Below are 18,350 nucleotides of genomic sequence, written 5' to 3'. Positions count from 1 at the left end.
TTAAGGCCTGAAAAAGCAGAAGCGACGCCTCGTCATCTTCCTCGAATCGGTTTCTCCTCCTCTCGCTCGTCACGTTAAAGCGAGGGAAACGCTGAGTCAGCGGGGAATTCGGCAAAGTGACCAAAGACTTAACGAGCAGTAAAACACTTTCATCATCGCCGTTCTCGCCGCCTCGTTTGGAAACTTGGGTCACGATTTTTCCTCCGGCGGTTGTTTGTGTGGGCGACGGGACTCCCTTTGTGGTTGAAGGTCACGCTCATGTTTGAACCAGTCACTGAATAGTCTGACAATATCTATCTATCTATCTATTATCTATCTATCTATCTATCTATCTATCTATCTATCTATTTATTTATGCCTCCATTTCATTTATCCCCCTCCTTGTGTGTGTGTGTGTGTGTGTGTGTGTGTGTGTGTGTGTGTGTGTGTGTGTGTGTGTGTGTGTGTGTGTGTGTGTGTGTGTGTGTGTGTGTGTGTGTGTGTGTGTGTGTGTGTGTGTGTGTGTGTGCGTGCGTGTGTGTTTTCTTCAGAGTTCTTCTTTCTCCACCGTTCTATTTCACACCGTCCCTCCATGACGTTCAAAATGTTCTATAAATAAAGTTTGATTGTCAGACGTGAGTAGAAGCTGAGCAGGAGCATCAGATGTGTGTGAGAATGAGTAAAATGTCTTAAGAGAAACATCCAAGTGTTGGTGAGATCAGAAAACCTGAAAAATCAAAGCTAAAAATCTAAATAAATCCTATTTAAAAGTGCGATAGTACTTTGTAATAAACTCGTGAAAAAATCCGATGGATATCTCAAGAAACACAATGATGCAATGTCTCTGAATCACCAGGCCAGAAAACCTGGAAGGCCGCGCTTCTGCCTTTTGAATAAGTTGTGAACGTCGATACGAACACATGAAAAGTTTTAACGTATTTGAAAAACGTGTAACTTGACCACAGAAAAATTCACGAGCACTTCAAAGTCGCCAACACTTCTAAAAATGTAACATAAGAACAATTAGAGTTTTCTTATTGTTTTTAGCATGTTGGTATAAAACTACTTCGCTCAATGAATCAGGTTTATTAATATGTTGAACTGTTGAATTGGTGAGCTGCAAAACACAAGTACACATCTGGCACGATTGTTCACATGGATTGTTCAATGAGGGCATGTTTTTTTTGCACAATACAGAAGCAAACATCTTTGTGAGTGCTGCTTCAACTCTACGTTTACATCTGTTGGAGCACACTTCAGTCTGTGCTGATTTATGTCTAATCTCCGTTCTTCACACCGTCTGTTAAACAAGAGCAAACGGCACAGAGGTTAAAGTACACACCTCTAGAAAAACTCAACAAACATAACAAATTTACAGGCCGGACACACTGGGGAATAAAAACAAAACCCCACAAGCCTCCGCTCAAAGCGACGAGTTACTCCAAATGTCATTAACTCGAAAAGCTAATCAATAACCAGGAAGTCGTTGCTGAATTCTTTGGTCTTTTAAAGCCTTTTGATGTGCGTGTCCAGCCGTCCTCATGCACTGAAACATGGGACCAAAGGATGGAATGATGAAATGTCGCTCACGCAGCCATTGTTTGAAAGAGTGACGACAGGAAGTTACTTGGGATTGCATCAGTTTGAAAGCGGAACAGACCCACACCGAGCACACTTTCAGTTTAGCGGGTTCCCATAAAGTCTAAATGCAAAACCTAAGATTTCTCCGCTCCTTCAGGGGAAATAAAAGTAAAAGTACATGGGGAGGGGGATCCCAGACGGCCGCAGCCAACACTGATGCATCCAGCAGGGTTTAGAAGTATTAGTTGCTTGGGGCCTGGGGCTCTGCGCCCTTTATCCTTCTCTTGTGGGCCCCTCTTGCCTGGGGGGGGGGGGGGGGGGGTCCTCTGAGACTGGGGTGGTTTGTCGGGACCTCTCCTGGTCCGGTGGGCCTTGGGCCCCGGAGTGGTGCTGCAGGGCCCCCCACTCCTCATCGATGAAATTTGCTGCTGATTTTTCTTGTTTTCTGCTGTTGTTCTTTCAATTATCAAAATCATGTTTTTGTTTTGTGTTGTTTTGTTTTTGCTTTTGTTATCATTGTTGTTGTTTTTGCTCCTTTTTGTTTTGCCCACCTGCTAATTTATACTCTTGCTAGACAATCATATTACTGTCTAGATAGAGCTGCTCAGGCTGGTTTAATCTCATAACAGTTGGAAAATATTTGGATCAGTGTGATAAATTATTTACATATTTATATATAACTGTAAATAATATATGTAGCACTAACAAGGGTATTATATATTGTCACCCACCCCCCACCCTCTCACTCTCTCTCTCCTCTCAAGCCCCTGAGAAGGACAAGGGTGAGGAAAAAAAAAAGCATTATTTTGTCAGACTGTTTGAGCCAGCCGGTGATTCATTTGCAGCTGCATGTCTTTTCAGTTCTAGGTATTACTGTAAAGTTACTGAAATGGTCTTTGTCATCATCTCTGTGGAAGGTGTGAAGTCTGCCCGCATGCAGCTTTCTGAGAAGTGCATGGTGGGAAGTGTTGCATCGTGCTTAATGAATGTGTTTTGCAGATTGCAGAGGGTTTTATCAAATTTCAGTTCAGATGATGGACCGTGGACCGGTTTTAAAGGGGGTAAGAAAAAAAAAAAAAACAAATGCTGGGAAAAACAAACTACAAGTGAGAAGCAGAAGTAAGAAGCAGACTGGTCGAGACGCCAGACTTCATGTTCCGTCGAAGCTCGGCCTCGGTGTGGAAGTGGTGAGCACTCTCTCTTCCCACGCCGACGAGACGACACCCCGGGCGAGACATTACTTCCAAAGGAGTTTCACTTGTTCTCTTATTTTTTTTTTTAAATTTCTGCCCTTTTGACTGATCCCGCTTTTTTATCAGTTATCGATCAGAACAGCCTTCTTAAGCTACTGTCATGTTCATTCACATGCAACATGTTCTCATGACAGTGGATACAGATTAATAGCGCCAGACATGCTAGCGCTCTTTTATATTTATGTTGGAGAGTTTGCTCATTCTGTTCAGCATATAACAGAATGCTTTATTCTGCAGAAGAATGCATTTAAATTGTCCTTCGTGAATGTGGGTTAGTGTGAAAAGTTACTTCTTTTATTGTCTCGGCCGATGGTGTCCTGTATGCATGAGCATGCAATTTGTTACACTTTCAAGCAGGGTGTTAATAAATCCGGCTTACATTTGTGCGGGAGTCTTTAAAATAAAAGCAATGTGTGGATTACATACCTGCTCTTGTCGACAATGTCTTCTTCAAAGTGTTTTTGAACAAAGAAAATCTAATATTTGTTTATTCTTGAGCAGGTAAAGCCAAAGACACGGCCAATATATCTGGGGCTAAATTGATTTAGCCCCCCCCCACCCCCCCCCCACCCCCCAGCTCTGAGCAGTGAATGGACTGTCGAGTGTGATTTTACCATGACGGGAAATTTATGAACTGAGACTGGAGATTAAAAATAACACATCGGTCTTCCTTCCTTAAAGCTGAGGTTGAATTATCCGTTTGCAACACACAAGATATTTTCACTCGGCTTCAAAGACAGAATGGACTTTTCTTTTCTTTTTTAATTCTTTTGCCAAAATTCGGAGAATTCCTGCCTCTAATAAAAGATATTTTGGATTTTTTTTTTTTTTTTTCCAGAAAGCATGTCCTCTTTAGAAAAACTTTCTTTTGCACCAGCAAGATGATGGTGGAGGACAGGGTTCTCATTTTTTTTTTTTTTTTTAACAGTGTATTTTAAAACAATGTTCTCACCAGTGACGATCATGTTATTTTAACCTTATCTTTGACCAGTATATGACTTGTTTGACATGAGTCGCCTCAGAGGAATGCAAAACTTTTATGTGACTTAGTTTTATCCGCTGAGTCAGGCATTAAGAATCTAGACAGGCTGAAAAGAGAAAACTGAAACTTGTATGGAGTTCAACTGAGCCAAGTCCAACCTCGTCGTAGAAATTGATATATTTCGATAACATGAGTTGTGAGTCTGACATTAATTATTGATGTTTAATCCTTATTAAGACTTGGAGAGAACAAGTTGACTATGTTTCAATTTGTTTTGTTTTATTTTTCAATATTTATTTCTGGATGAAAAAAAACCCCACTTCTTATTACAGATTTATGCACATATCACATGTGAGTTGAAAGATAACAACTAATTATTAATTTCTAGTCAAGCAGAATCATCATTTATCCTTAATTTGATTAATTTAGCTGAATACACGCAAGTCAAAACTGAACCCGAACAGAAAAATAGATCTTACTAACGTATGATGTGGGTGCATTTTGCTTTCTTGTGTGCTTGTTAAGGAGCCGTTGATGAGTTATGTTGTTGTGTACATAATGTTGTGTTTTATGGAGGAAACAGGAAATGAACATAATGAAGTCTATCGTAATGTAATGGAGCGTAACACAACAACACAAGGAACTTCAATGGGGATGCTGATCGCCATTGCATCATAGTAATCTGGCCCTCAAAATGTCATAAAAGAGAACTATTCTGCCCAAGATCCCATATTGTGTCTCAACCTGCAATGCTAAACCGAAATATATCTAATTTAAACATATTGAGGACTGAGTTCAACTTAATCTATATCTGTTAAATCAGGGAATTTGAGATCTAAGAGGGAATAAAAGGCTTTTGCGTTTGTCAAAAAATGTTTGCATGTACTGAACAAAAGCAGTACAGGCATGTGGTCGAACACCAACATTGGCGAGTTGATGTAAAGAAAAGTGTGTAATCGTGTGAGTGGCAGTGACAAGTCGGAGACTCGGAAACTCTATCACCCAATCAGGAAGTGAAGAAATGATGATCTGTGCTTTCAGATACAGTGGAGGCGGTTGTAGTAAATGCCTGATCTTGTGATGACGGAGGCCACACAGGAAACTGGTCAGAGTCGACCCCCCCCCCCCCCCCCCCCCCCCCAAAAAAAAAAAGAGGGATTCTCTTGAAGAGGCTTCTGTGTTCAGCAGACCTCTCATGGCGTCTGGTAAAAAGTTGATATTATGATAATCTGATCAGGCCTAAATGGTCTTTAACTCTGTGAGGATCCAGATAAATGTTGTCATTGGACGGGCAGTGATTTGTGGAAAATCCATCTTATCTGATCAGGTTTGATTTTCAAATTATGATAAAGAGTCTTTCCAACTTCTGTCCTCATTGGCGCCAACTTCAGGTCAACATTGGGGTTATGGACTGGGGATCCAGCAACACCAGTATCGGGTCCGATCCTGCACAGAGTACTCGTATTCGTAGTTGGCTGTTGGGGGACCGAGACCAGACAGACTAACAGAAACTGACCCCAGTAAATAGAAGGGGCATTAAAACCCTGCTAGTTGCCACCTGCTCCTCTTTACTCCTGCAGCTCTGCCATAGTTTTAGCCATTTCATGTTCTTCATCATCCATTTGCTGCAAATGTATTCATTTGTTCGGAATATTTGAGGAACTGTAAATATCAGAATGTGGACTAAATTGTGTGATGTCAGGGTTTCCACTCACTGTAAAAGACGGTAGTTCGTTAAGACTTCTCAAAAACTTCCTGTCCCCCCCCGCCCCCCCGCTCAGCATCCGCTGGAGGTGGCGACAAAAGGAGAAGCAATACTGTCAAATAGGAGTGTTTCAGAAGAATGACTGGGTCATGTGCCTCAACTAATCATGCCTCTGTGTCACAGATATTAATGTTGAGATGGCATTCAGCGTCTGAGCAATTCATTGGGAGCGATGGGCTTCAGTTGAGACACGAGCCGTCGTGTTCACGACCAGTGCGTTGACAGGAAGCGTCACAAGTGATTGTGGCTTTCTTACAAAAGCGTGAAGTAAACTGTCTGTGGCAAGCACGACGGGGGAAACTCTGTCTGGAGATTAAACCGAGATATCTGGATGCGGTCGGGACAAACAAACAAGTGTTTCTGAGTGAAATGTGAAATTCTATTTATATGTGGATATATAGTATGTGCGATCACTTTGACACACGATACCACCCGTCTGTCCTCCTCCTGGTTGGTTCCTCGTGGCCTTGCAATTAATAGTGGAAGCCAGTGTACAAAGTGTGCAACCAAATGCTCGATTCTATAAAAAAAAAAAAAACCCGAGCTTTGTTAAGAACATTTATTTAGAAAGCACTTTCTGTTCCACAGCCATAGATCCTGCAGGGATGTGCAGACAGAGAAGACAGGAGAGAGTGTCGGTGTCCCAGCAGTCTATATCTACAGCAGATTTTTGTAGAAAATGTGTATAAGGTGGCCCGAAACCAGCACTAACTGAGCTTTATTAACTAGGAAGGGAACAAGTCTGATTTTAAAAGACCTGGAACCTGGAAACACGCTGGAGCATTTCAAATGGACACCGCTAGATAGACGAAATTACCTAAAACCAAACGTAAAAAATGCATTTGTAGAATCTGCTATATTCCATCTTATCTAATTTTCTGTCAAATGGCTCACAATTTAATAAATGTTTCTTCAAAATGTGGCTTTTTATGTTGCTTAAACACGGCCAGTTGAAACAATGGAGTTCCGCTTCACTGCTCTCTGTTTTAAAGAGGATTTCACATGTGTGTCATGGGCTTCACGAGAAGTTTGGCCGTTTTGTTTATCATATGTCATGGAAATGGAACACTTTGACCTCTTAGTCAACGTCAACTTCTGAATAACCAGGGTTGTGTCAGACCAAATACCAAGTATGATTTCATTTGTTTCTCCTTATCTTTAATTATAGATATTCCCTCATGCCTGATACTTTGCAATCTTTACTCAGAAATGCACAGTACCTTTTTTTTCCTGGGGGCCAAGAAAATGAACATTTTAAATAGAAAACTCCGTCCGTGTAGATAGTGTTATTATATTGTTATATAAATATTATATGACCGTATGTGTAGTGTAATTCACTGTTTATTAATGTTTGACTGATGTGTTTTATGACCTCTTGTGTTTATAAGGTTGGTAGGATTCTTTTCCTATATTTCTTAATGTATTCACTTCTTTGTGTTTCGTCGTCGGTGAATCTTAAAGGTTTCTTGTGTTTTCTCTCATTAGAGCTTTATATTAGACCTACAAGGCAGCCATACAGTCTGTTCTCTTTCATACTTTGATGAAATAAGCTGTATTTATCAGATAGCCTCCTGCAGTCTCACCGCTTTATGCGACTACACTTTACTTATTATAATGCAAGTTTTACAGATTAGTTTTTAATCCATTTTGTGGCCTCGAACACACTTCTATGGTAGCGATAAGTCAAACTTTGTTAATTTGCCTATATGACACATCAGATCTAACAAAATGTAACACAACGAACCCCGAAGATAAATGGTATATTTATGGAGTTCTGAAGTTTTTTTTTTGTTAATATTGTGGCCAGTTTTGTGTGAAACTATTTAATTTGGTTGCTGTTTGTAATGTTACAGGTTGTACTTTGAGACTTAGACGTTTGGTTCAGAGTAAAGTCAATAACATCAGATCAGAGAGTGGGTTTTACAGCGTTCCTGCGAGTTTTGGGGAAACCAGAGGCACTTGTACACATTTTGGAGGAGTTGAAGATTTCGAATGGATTTTTATTTCACTTCCAGTCTGTATTGTCGGCACGCGATGAAACTATTATCTTGTCTCAAAGTAGGACATACAGTTTGTCATGTGTTGTATACAGCCACAACGGGTTTCCTTACATCCTTTAAAAGGAAGTGAAACTGTTTGTTTGGCTGCAGTCTGCAATTGAGTTTTTGCCTTTTTTGAAGTGTTTTGTGGCCGTCCTACATGAAGCAAACATGCCGCGACATGTATCAATGCACCCTGAGTCTCGTGAATGAAATCCAAATTTATGAAATCACATCGGTTTTGTGGCCACCATAGATATTTATGAATGAATGAATGAATGGATTTGTATTTCGAACATGTAAAAAAGAAAAAGAAACAAACAAGTAAAAAAAGAAATACATCAAAATTAGTAAAACAAGATATAAATATATATATTTTTGTGATAGCACACTCCATTTTTCCATTTTTCATATTTGGCACAAGCTATACATGTTCAAAAGGTGGTAGGAAGAAGTACAGGCTTATTTAATTCTACCCCTTTGGTCGGACACATTTAGAAGGCGGGAAGTGAAATTGTATTTTGTTGCGACTGTACATCAGCTTTTAAACCTTAAACAGTTCCTGCACAAATGTATTTTTCCCCACATGTTGTTGGGTCTATGAAAAGGTGTTACTAGATGATACAAATCAAAACAAATCTGTGGGTTTTATTTTTAAATACTTCGACAGGACAAGAAAACATGAGATAAGATGAGATGAGGCAAGATAGGATGAGATAAGATGAGATACTGACTATTTTAAGCACTGAAATTGGCTCAACAAGAACTTTGCAACATAAATATCCTCAGATGAATCAGTGTGGCATATTTACATTGGTTATGTGCACGAATAGTCACATTTCACATGAATTATTATTAATAGAAGGAGGGTAATTCCTCAAGACTGTTTATGCACGCTGCTATTTGCACTCAGTTTAATGCAAATTCAAATTTTCAGCGCACATAATCGACTATCGCAAACTTCTCAAATACAAGTCTGTGTTTGAATCAACGTGTGGACATTTTAATCATGGCGACTTACAAATCATTCAAACACCAGAGACCTAATAAATTTACAGGAGGTCAAAGGTTGGTCAAAAGGTCCCCTTTGAGAAACTATATTTTACACTTTCCATATAACTGAAAATGACTAGATAGTTGTCAATCTGTGTTTGTGTGTGAGAATCTTGCAGGTAAAAAAACAAACCAACATTTTACCATTCATTACAGTGGGATGTGTGGGTTTTTACTTTTTGACTTATAACGCTTTTTTTTTTTTTTTTTAATTTCTCTTCAGCAGTTTGGAGTAATTTGTACAGTGAAATTAAGAATCAATTTGAATTCCCATTTGTGATGTAGCGACAGAGAAATATTACAAATTTGCATCCCAGTGTAACTGCAGGTTCGCACATATAAACGATGCATAATTAACCTTTTTTTAATTGAGGAAAAACTACAACCAAACTACATGTGAAATAAGAGGGATTCATGACCGCTTTGTCCACAGTCTCCAGGTCTAAACATTAGATTTTGTGAAGCTTTGTCCTCTTTTAACATTGAAAAAAAGTCACCCCAGAAATAAAACCAGAAGTGTATAACACGAGGGAAACATGTCAGGTCAGGTGAGAGCCGATTGTTTTTCATGGCTTTGTCGCCATCATGTGGGAAAAATAAAACCTCCAGCCTGTTTGTGAAATAAAGATTTATTAGGAAGTTCTTGTAGCTGTTTCTGGCTGAGAAAATATATTTCTCTCTGTTTACCAGCGTCTCACTAACTGCTTCTCTTGTGGCACACGGAGATATCTGATGAGTGATGCCTCGCTGTAATGAGGACGTTTCACTCCCTGTAACATCGTATGTCTGAGCCTGGAGAAGCAGGAAAACTTTGTTTGTGGTTCGACCACTTTTTTTTAAAAATTGATCTCAATTATCTTGGAAAAACCAAAAGCACAGTCTATTTGCATAGTGTTGCATTGGGTTTATCAGCCACAAAGAGCAAAAGAAATCCAAGCATCTGATTCATAAAAAAGGATTAATATATACACCAGCTTTATTTATGTGTTGATCCTGTTGTGTTTTGTTTTGTAAATGATCTGCAAAATTCACACAATATATGATATAAAAAAAAAAAAGTCATTAAGTGGAGCCAAATAATGCAGAAAAAACTAATACAACATGGAGCATAGAAATGTGGTTGATCAGCAGATGCTTTTGTTTCCTTTATTCAACTCTGTCTTGGACCAGGAGCATCAGTCTGAACCTCTTTGAGCTGGTCGCAGGTGGACACTGGATTTTCTTCTGTGAGGAGGGAAAAGAAAAAAATGGCTCATAGGTTAGAAGTGAAACACTGAATTTAATGTAGCGAGGAGCTGGACTCATAAAACTGTGCTGGTTTTTTTCCCTTCCGAACTGTGATGAAGCTGAGAGATTAAACACAGACAAGTAGTTTTGTTTCATTTCAACCCATTTAGCCACAGATCTCCTCCCAAATGACTTCCTCTCTTCTGGCGACTCTGCATTTTGCAGGTCTTAGTGAGCATTTCCTTGAAAAGCGCGTCGGTCAAGTTTGCACAAAATGTTTACATTTGTCAACAGGAATATCGGCTTTATCACCGTGTAAAACTGAAAAAAAACATAGTGATAACAACATGTGCAAACTTGATATGATCTAACTGATTTCCAAACTGTGTGAAGGAGCTGCTGTTCACCTCTTTCAGGAGAGTTTGGAGCCACAGGAGATTCGGTTTGACACAAATCCAGACACTCCTTTTTGTTTTGACACTAGACATGGGGGGGAGAGACACACAAACACTGTTTGTTTAAACTGTTTGTTTCATTCCAGGTGTATTTTTTTTATGTTTTTTGTTTTTAAAAACCCTGCTGCACTTACAAATAAGCGTGCACGTCGCAGCCGCATTGTTTCTTCTGCTCATAGCAGCGGCTGATGGTTCTCCTGCCTCCCCGAAGCTTGTCCTCGCTGCAGCAGGTGGAAGAGACCTGGTGACAGGCTGCACGGGCCACACGGCCATGCTGAGGTTAGTCCCATCGCCGTTTGGGAGTTTCCTTTTTCAACTTCAAAGCGAGGAGCAACAATCCGGCGGCGGACCTCAGTCGAGGATGAAAGCTCAGATGACACGTGCTTTATTGTGCATTACTAGCGTAAGTCTGATTCTCTGCAGATGAAGAATTTCCTTTCTTTTCAAACATCTTCAGCAGGATAACAACAGCTTTCCTTCACTTATTATTTAAAAATGATGTACTATAACCCATGCCATGATAAAAAAATGAAGTGAGCCGTACCTTCTGATCCAGATAGGAACGCCACGACAACCAGAGTTTGGAGGAAGATCCAACAGCCGACGGCGAGAGTCATCCTCATCTTCAAGCCCTGGATGGAAGCTGTTTTGAGACCACGGCGCCTCAGGATGTGTAATAAGTGAGCTCCACCGCCCTGCAGTGTCACGACGAAAGAGGAACCCGTGGGATCACAGAGGGTGTGTCTGTCTAAAGGGTGCTTGCCCAGGTCATCAGTGAGTCTCTTATCAGGATCAAACTGTAGTGATGGAGCAACAGTCGCCCTAAAAAGCCGTTTGAGATGTCACAGATTCAAAGCAGATAAGTCGTGAAAAACTGCTGGAAAAACAAGTATCATGGTGGTGTAATTGTGACACCGGCGTGTGAGCGAAGGCCACCAGAAGTGGAAGGAGTGCAGAAATTTAAAATTCAACAATATTCAATTACGAATAAAAGTATTGTTGTCAAATACAATTACGGACTACTTTTCTCACAGTTACTTTTTCACTGCTATTAATTGTCAAACTTGACAACCAGTGTTTATAAATGACACTGTGCTAATTGGTTATTGGTAGATAAAAAGTGAATATGTATCAGGAAATATAAAAGATTTGAATATTAATTGAAATACTCAGAAGTGATGTGTGATTTTAAGAATAATCGACAAATTACATGGAGGGACTCCTCATATTAAAAGAATACAACTTAAATACAGAAATGTGGGCGCTTGTCAAATGTACATGTAAAGTTTATTAAAACACAAGTAATAGTATTGTTGTTGAAAAAAGTACCTGTACAAAATTATATTGACATTCAGATTATAGAGCATCATTATAGAGCAGATTATAGCAAGAAACCGCTATAGATCATATAAATCATGTTATCATCCATCCATGCATCCATCCATCCCCATTCTTTCATACATAAGACTCCACCCAATCTTTAATCCAATAAACTTAATTTATTTTTTAAATTAAAGTCCATAAAGTACAACTTCTCGCACTGTAGTTTGACAAAAACAGAAAATAAATTAAAATAATGCCACGGAAATAGTAAAAAAAAAAAAGAAAAGAAAGAAAAAAGAAAAACAAACTGTAAAAAAATAGCTCACATTTTAAATATAGCATGTATTTCTGTAATAAATAATAAATTAAAAGTCAGCAGAAGGTGTTCTCAGTGGCTGTGTGCGGTGGTGTCCTCTGTGGAGACGTGGTTTGTTAAAGACAGATCGGGGGGACAGTCCAACAGTCCCTGCGAACGAAGGAGAGACATTTTAACACACAGGGTATTGTCAAAACTATCGGGACTGTAATAAACAGTTGATTTTCTTAATGTAGCTTTAAAATGTTTTTTTTCCCTTCACTGTAGTGATAAAAGCTGGTTTTTTTAATGCACGTCTTTGGATAATTTAAATTTATGCAGCAATTTAGATATAATAATAATAATAACACCCACACATCTGGGTGACATTGTAGTAATTCACAAAGATTTAGAAATCCATGCTTGATGGCCAGCTGTGTTAATCCTTTCTAAAATGTTGAGTAAAACAGCATTCAAAACATAATCCTCACTTATGAACAATAATTTAATTATCTGAATGAATTAACTCACTGAAAGTATTTAATTAACGCCCAGCTAATCTAAATACTTTGTGAAATCTAATGGATCTTAACATTAAATCACATGTTGTGGTTGGTGAGCTGTAAATCTGTCATGCAAGCATGTGACTGGAGCAGCCAGATAAATATAGAAGCAAAAAAACGACACGTGAAATGTTGAGGAAAAGCAGTCAACAGCAACAACACGCCGTATCTTTGCTCGATCTGCATTACGAAGCGCAAATATTTAGGTGATTACTGAAGTTTGACCGAGCAATAAAGGAATAACTGCCCATCACGTAATAATTCAGGAAATTCTGAATGTGAGAAAAAAGTAGATGATGTATAAATAATGTAATAAAATAGAAAAAATAGTGTTGCAGAGTTTGTATCCTCTAGTGAAAATGATGACTCTCCCATCCACAATCCCTACTGAACTAGCAAAACCAGCTGTTATCTATAAGAAATACATCCCGATGTATCTATTATTATTATTACAGTGATGGTTGCAGTTATTACATTTCTAATAGATTTTTTTTTTTAATGCTCCATCAATAATCTAACAATTAAACTATTTTTAGACCTCATTTTGTTGAAGGAAAACTCCTATATAGATGTCCTTTGTTTGACGTTTATCAAGCCTTACCTTCTCGATTTTGTCGCTGAGCCACTGGGCAGCCGGATCGATGCACCACTGTTTACCCCTTTTGCTGGTCACCCTGGAAACACAATGCAGTTTGGTTCCCCTTTTAATCAAACAAGCGTTTAAAAAAAAAGAAGATACAATTAGAATGGGGGGGTAGCTAAAACTACAAGAAATTGGAAAAGAATGATAAAATGGTTTAAAAGAAAACTAAAAACGAGAAAATGTTTTTTAAAAAATGCATCAAAAATGGGGAAGAAATAATCAAAACAGCTTCAAAAAGAGCCAAAACAGCAAAGGGTGAAATGAAATGTTCACCATCCTGACTTATAAATGAAGCTTTATAAATGCAACACAAGATAAAAAAATGTTGTATGCGTTTCAAAAAAGATACTGTATCTATGAAACTTTATAAGCTGTAGTCAGCCTCACTTTAAAAAGTTAAATGTGACTTGCGGCTCCAGTTAAACTTGACATGATGGAAAGTCACAAAAAATGTCTCTTTTTGTCATAAAGGCCGCAGACGCCTGGTCCAGAGTTTTGTTTTCAAAATGGCTGCGCACAGTGTGACACTTCACCAAGTAGAAAGACCAAACGTCCTCTTTTTGCCCAGACACGTCCTCTTTTCATGTCCCGTCTGGGTCGTCCAGGTTTGTTTCTAGTATATCTCCCAAAAATGTCCATTTTCCTTTTTTTTTTTTAGGGGACATTTAACCATTTTTGGGACAAAGTGTCCATAAGTGGTCTTTAACGGTTAGTAGGACAATTTTATAACAAATACAGAATATATCACTTTGCACTTTTTCATCTGGACACAAGCACCAAGCAGTAATTCGGATAGCTTTTTTTAGAGGTTTTTGTTTTTTTTTTTAACCATAAGTTAAGACATTTTGTGTAATTTGGATCAGTTTTACACTTCTGAGCACATGTTTTTTATTCCATATAAATAGCATTTATATATGATTTTCCAAACTCAATTAAACGTTAATCCATACATTTTTTTCTTTGACAAAACCTGAAATTCATTATTTTCAAGTATCTTAATAGTAATATAAAGGCTTTAAGCATGTATTTCAATTTTCTGCATCTTTGCAATAAATATTACAGTACGACAGCGCAAGAATCATTTGCAGCATTGTAAGACTGGGCCATGTGTCCTCTTTATTTGGAAAAAATATGGCCACATTACCATAAATACAGTTCTTTATTTTGCCTTTACAAAAGCTATGAAGAGGTTTCCCACTATTTCAGCGAATTATTTAATTACAATTGAAAAACAAGCAGTAAAACAATCCAGTGGACGAAGCAGACAAGGTCACAGCGATGGACATTTTATGCCAGAGAGGAAGAGCTTAGAAAATAAGAGACTTCCATGTTTGTGTGATAGGTACTCACAGGAAGGCGTGGTGGTTGCAGCCTCTGCGCGGCTTCTGTTCATAGCAATCTTTGACTCGCACTATTTTCCTCGCGGTGACGCCGCGGCAGCAGGGCATACCGACGTACGGGACGTACGACTCTGCTGCACCGTCAGACCAACGCACACACACAAGGGGAGAAAGAGACAAGAAAATGTCACTATACGGCACCAAATGTGACTTTTTTTTCCTTTAGTTTGCAGGATATATATATATATCATCAAGTGTTACTACTCCAACACATACAGAATGGTTACATCAGACTACTCCACATACAGTCTTTAGACGTCTTATTGCGACTGTGATTGTCTGCCTGGTTTTTAATAGATAGTTCACGACTTGTGATATTACTCAATACGCCACCTTGTGTCGTCAAGTGGTATTACAAGATCGGTTGCTCTGAGGTGAGCTGAGTCTCTGGGACACATATAACAAACTGGGAAGTACCACAGAACGCAAGGTCTCAATAGGACTGAAAAATTCAAGATTTAAGGAAAAATTATGTTTCCTAACATTATTGCTCATTGCACCTTTAAGGCACAACAAAATACACATATCTAATGCAATTGGCACAAGTCTGGACAATTATGTATTTTGAAGGCCTACAAAAGCTTTTCTTTTGACTATTTTGGTTGAAAAATCTATCTTTGGATTACTTATGAGATTGTTCAATACACCATCTTGTGGTGGAAAACCTTAATGCAAGACTGGCTCTTGAGGCAATAGATTATTTCATGACCTTTGTCTTAATGGACAGAAAAATGCACACATTTCTCACAGAACAAAAGACAGCGTTCAATCGTGACTGTGAATTTACCTTGTGAGACTGAGAGCAGCGTCATAACAGCCACGCTGAGCAGGAAAATCCAGCATGTGACCGAAGGCATCGTCCTCATCTTCTTCTTCTTCCCGGTTGTGTTTCAAACTGCGAACGGCTTCAGTGTTCAGTCACAAGCTGCAGGGCTGGAATTCTGAATGAACCATCGAGAGACGAGCTTTTATGCGGCAGCCTCACAAGAAAAAAAAAAGAGGAACTCCTGTTGTCATGTAACGTTTCCAGAATGGAAATGATCATGCACCAGCGGGGCAAAGACTCACACACCATCAGAAGGTGACAGGTCATGTCCATATATGTTCAGGGCTGTTTTTAAATGCACGGATGTTCATCATTTTCTGTCAATGCTGTTTCACGCTGTTGCAAACTGAGTTGGTTTCATTACATCATTTGTGGGTAGATTTTGTCCGACTGCGAGATAACGGCTGGAATTATGCACAATTAATGTTAAATAAATGACGAAAAAAAAAAAAAAATTAGGATACGAAAGGATGCATCATAACGTTGATCTGTGCTTGAGAAAAGTTTCAAGTTTAAAAAAAATAAATAAATCATTTACACCTTATGTTTATCTTATCTGACCTAAATCTGTGGTGTTGTGACAGCTTTTTTTTTTTTTTTGAAAAGGAGTGACTTAACGTCACTGGTTACTGGAGCTGAGAAATAACTAGTTACATGGGAAAGTGTCGCTCGGTGTCTCATGTCTTGGTAATGGTCAAAAAGCTGCGCCATTGTAATGTTTCTGTGACACAATGGTGTAATGCCCGGTTCACTCAATGAGCTCAGCTCCTCGTCGTCTTTTATCAACTTTATTTATAGAGCATCTCTTAGAAACAGCGTTTGAATACTGTGTATTTACAGGGAGAAATGAGAAAACACAATTTCATATGTAATATCATGCTGGGTACGGTGGGCATTTCAAAGATGCTCAAGTTCAAGAGAAGTCGTTAAAAAGGGAGTTTTTAGCTTTTTGAAAGAAGATGCAGCCTCCTTGTCCGAGGGACAAGGTCATCTTGGTTTTAAACTCCGGGACAGACAGAAGTGTCCTGTCCTGAGTATCTGAGGCTGCACAAATGGCTCGTTTTGGGGTGGGCAGCTCAGCGATGGAGATGGAGGCTCAGCTGTGCTTTAACGGGAATACGCAGCGTTTTAAAATCGGATTCTACAGTGAACAGGAAGCCGATGCAGAGAAGCTCAGATTGACGACGTCAAACACCAGCGAGGACAAAGTCACTGTGGAGAAGATTAATTCATCGAGCACTTTTTGCCAGGTCAGAATGGGCTCATGTATAATTAATTTATATGGATTGAAGCTGGATGGAAGGAAAGCTTTGAGTCACACGAGGGATCAAAGTCCCTTACTGATATTTTGATATTTGTGAATTGGAGGAGGTGAGATTTGATGGACCAAAGACGATTATTTCAGTTGTGTATTTATTAAGATGGTTTATAACTATAATAACTGCGGCAGTAGACTTTGTGTCGCTTAATGATATGGTTGAGGTGTATTCTATGAACGGGAAATGGAATACAAGTCGTAATAAGATTCAATAAGATTTGAAGTTACATCAGTCAGTGGGAAGGACGATGCTCTGTAATATGGATGTGAGATGAAGAGTAACCCCCTCAAGTCACGCTCAAATATCAGAGAAGTCACAGAAGCAACACATCAAATGTGTGTCCATCCATCTTCTACACTTCTTATCCTGTTCAGGGTGGCTGGAGACGATCCTGGCGTGATCTGGGCGAGGGCAGGAAACACCCTGGACAGGTCACCAAAATGGATTCCAGAGTCACTCCAAATGAAACTTTTGGAAAAAGCTGCAACTCTGTTGTCATGGAAACGGGAGAAAACAGCACTTTCTGAAAAACGCCTTTGACGGGAGAAACGCTGCTAATGCGCATTCCTACAGCCACACAGCAGTAGATAGATAGATAGATAGATAGATAGATAGATAGATAGATAGATGGATAGATGGATAGATAGATACATAGATACATAGATAGATACATAGAAACATAGAAACATAGATAGAATGAAATTTTCAATACAGGGCCAGCGATAAAAACACATACATTTAAAAAGTAACTGAGATAAATAGGTTCTACAACAGTGGTGCAGAAAATGCAGTGTGGCTGTAGTTTGATTACAAAAATAATCAACGGAAGCCGTTTGTTGTCCGACAGGAAAACAACGTCGTTTCCAGAGTTTCTGTCATTACTGTGTAAATTGACATTGTTTTCAAAACGTTGCTGTGTGAACGCAAACCATTTTTTGAAATGAATGCACACATATGCTGCATTTTCACTTGAAACACTGTAAACGGAGCCCAGGTCGGTTTATTTTGTGCAAAATACGTTTTAGTTTGTCCTCAGACCACAACTTGAGTGTCACCTTAATGCTCTGGCAATTGAATGAAAAAATGTTTCTTCATTCTTCATAATCCTGATCAAGACAAGTGATAATTTCATAAAACAGCATGTGGAAATACTCCACCCTTTTCTGAGGACCATGTGTGACAAACAAAGAGGGGAACCACCCTGACTCACAGTCCTGCTCAGAGACACACTAAGAATAACCCTCACTGACTGTCCGGCTCTGTATTTATAGCCTGACAAAGACAGTCAGAGTGGCATGAGACACTTTTAAATGTAAAAAAGAGGAATTACTCACATGTGAGGTACACATTTGTACATGAGAGATACATCACAAATGACAGACGAGAGTGACTTTAACATGCATTCCTGAGATTTTTTTCATACCTGTTGATCTTTCTTAGATTGCAGTGACAGTGTATTTTACTTACATTGTGATGCTTATTAAACCACGAAAAGAGGAGACAGTCTAATAAGTAATTTTGTACATTATTATTATTATTATTATGAACAGGCCCTAACAAGTGTTATCATAAAATACATGTCTGATATAAGAAAAGAGCAATACATCCAGTTCCTGCCAATGTTATTGATGGAGCTTCATCAGGATT

Source organism: Blennius ocellaris (assembly GCF_963422515.1).
Source record: "Blennius ocellaris genome assembly, chromosome: 19".
NCBI lineage: Eukaryota > Metazoa > Chordata > Actinopteri > Blenniiformes > Blenniidae > Blennius > Blennius ocellaris.
The sequence above is the reverse complement of the archived record's forward strand: the minus strand, read 5'-3'. Positions refer to the sequence as shown.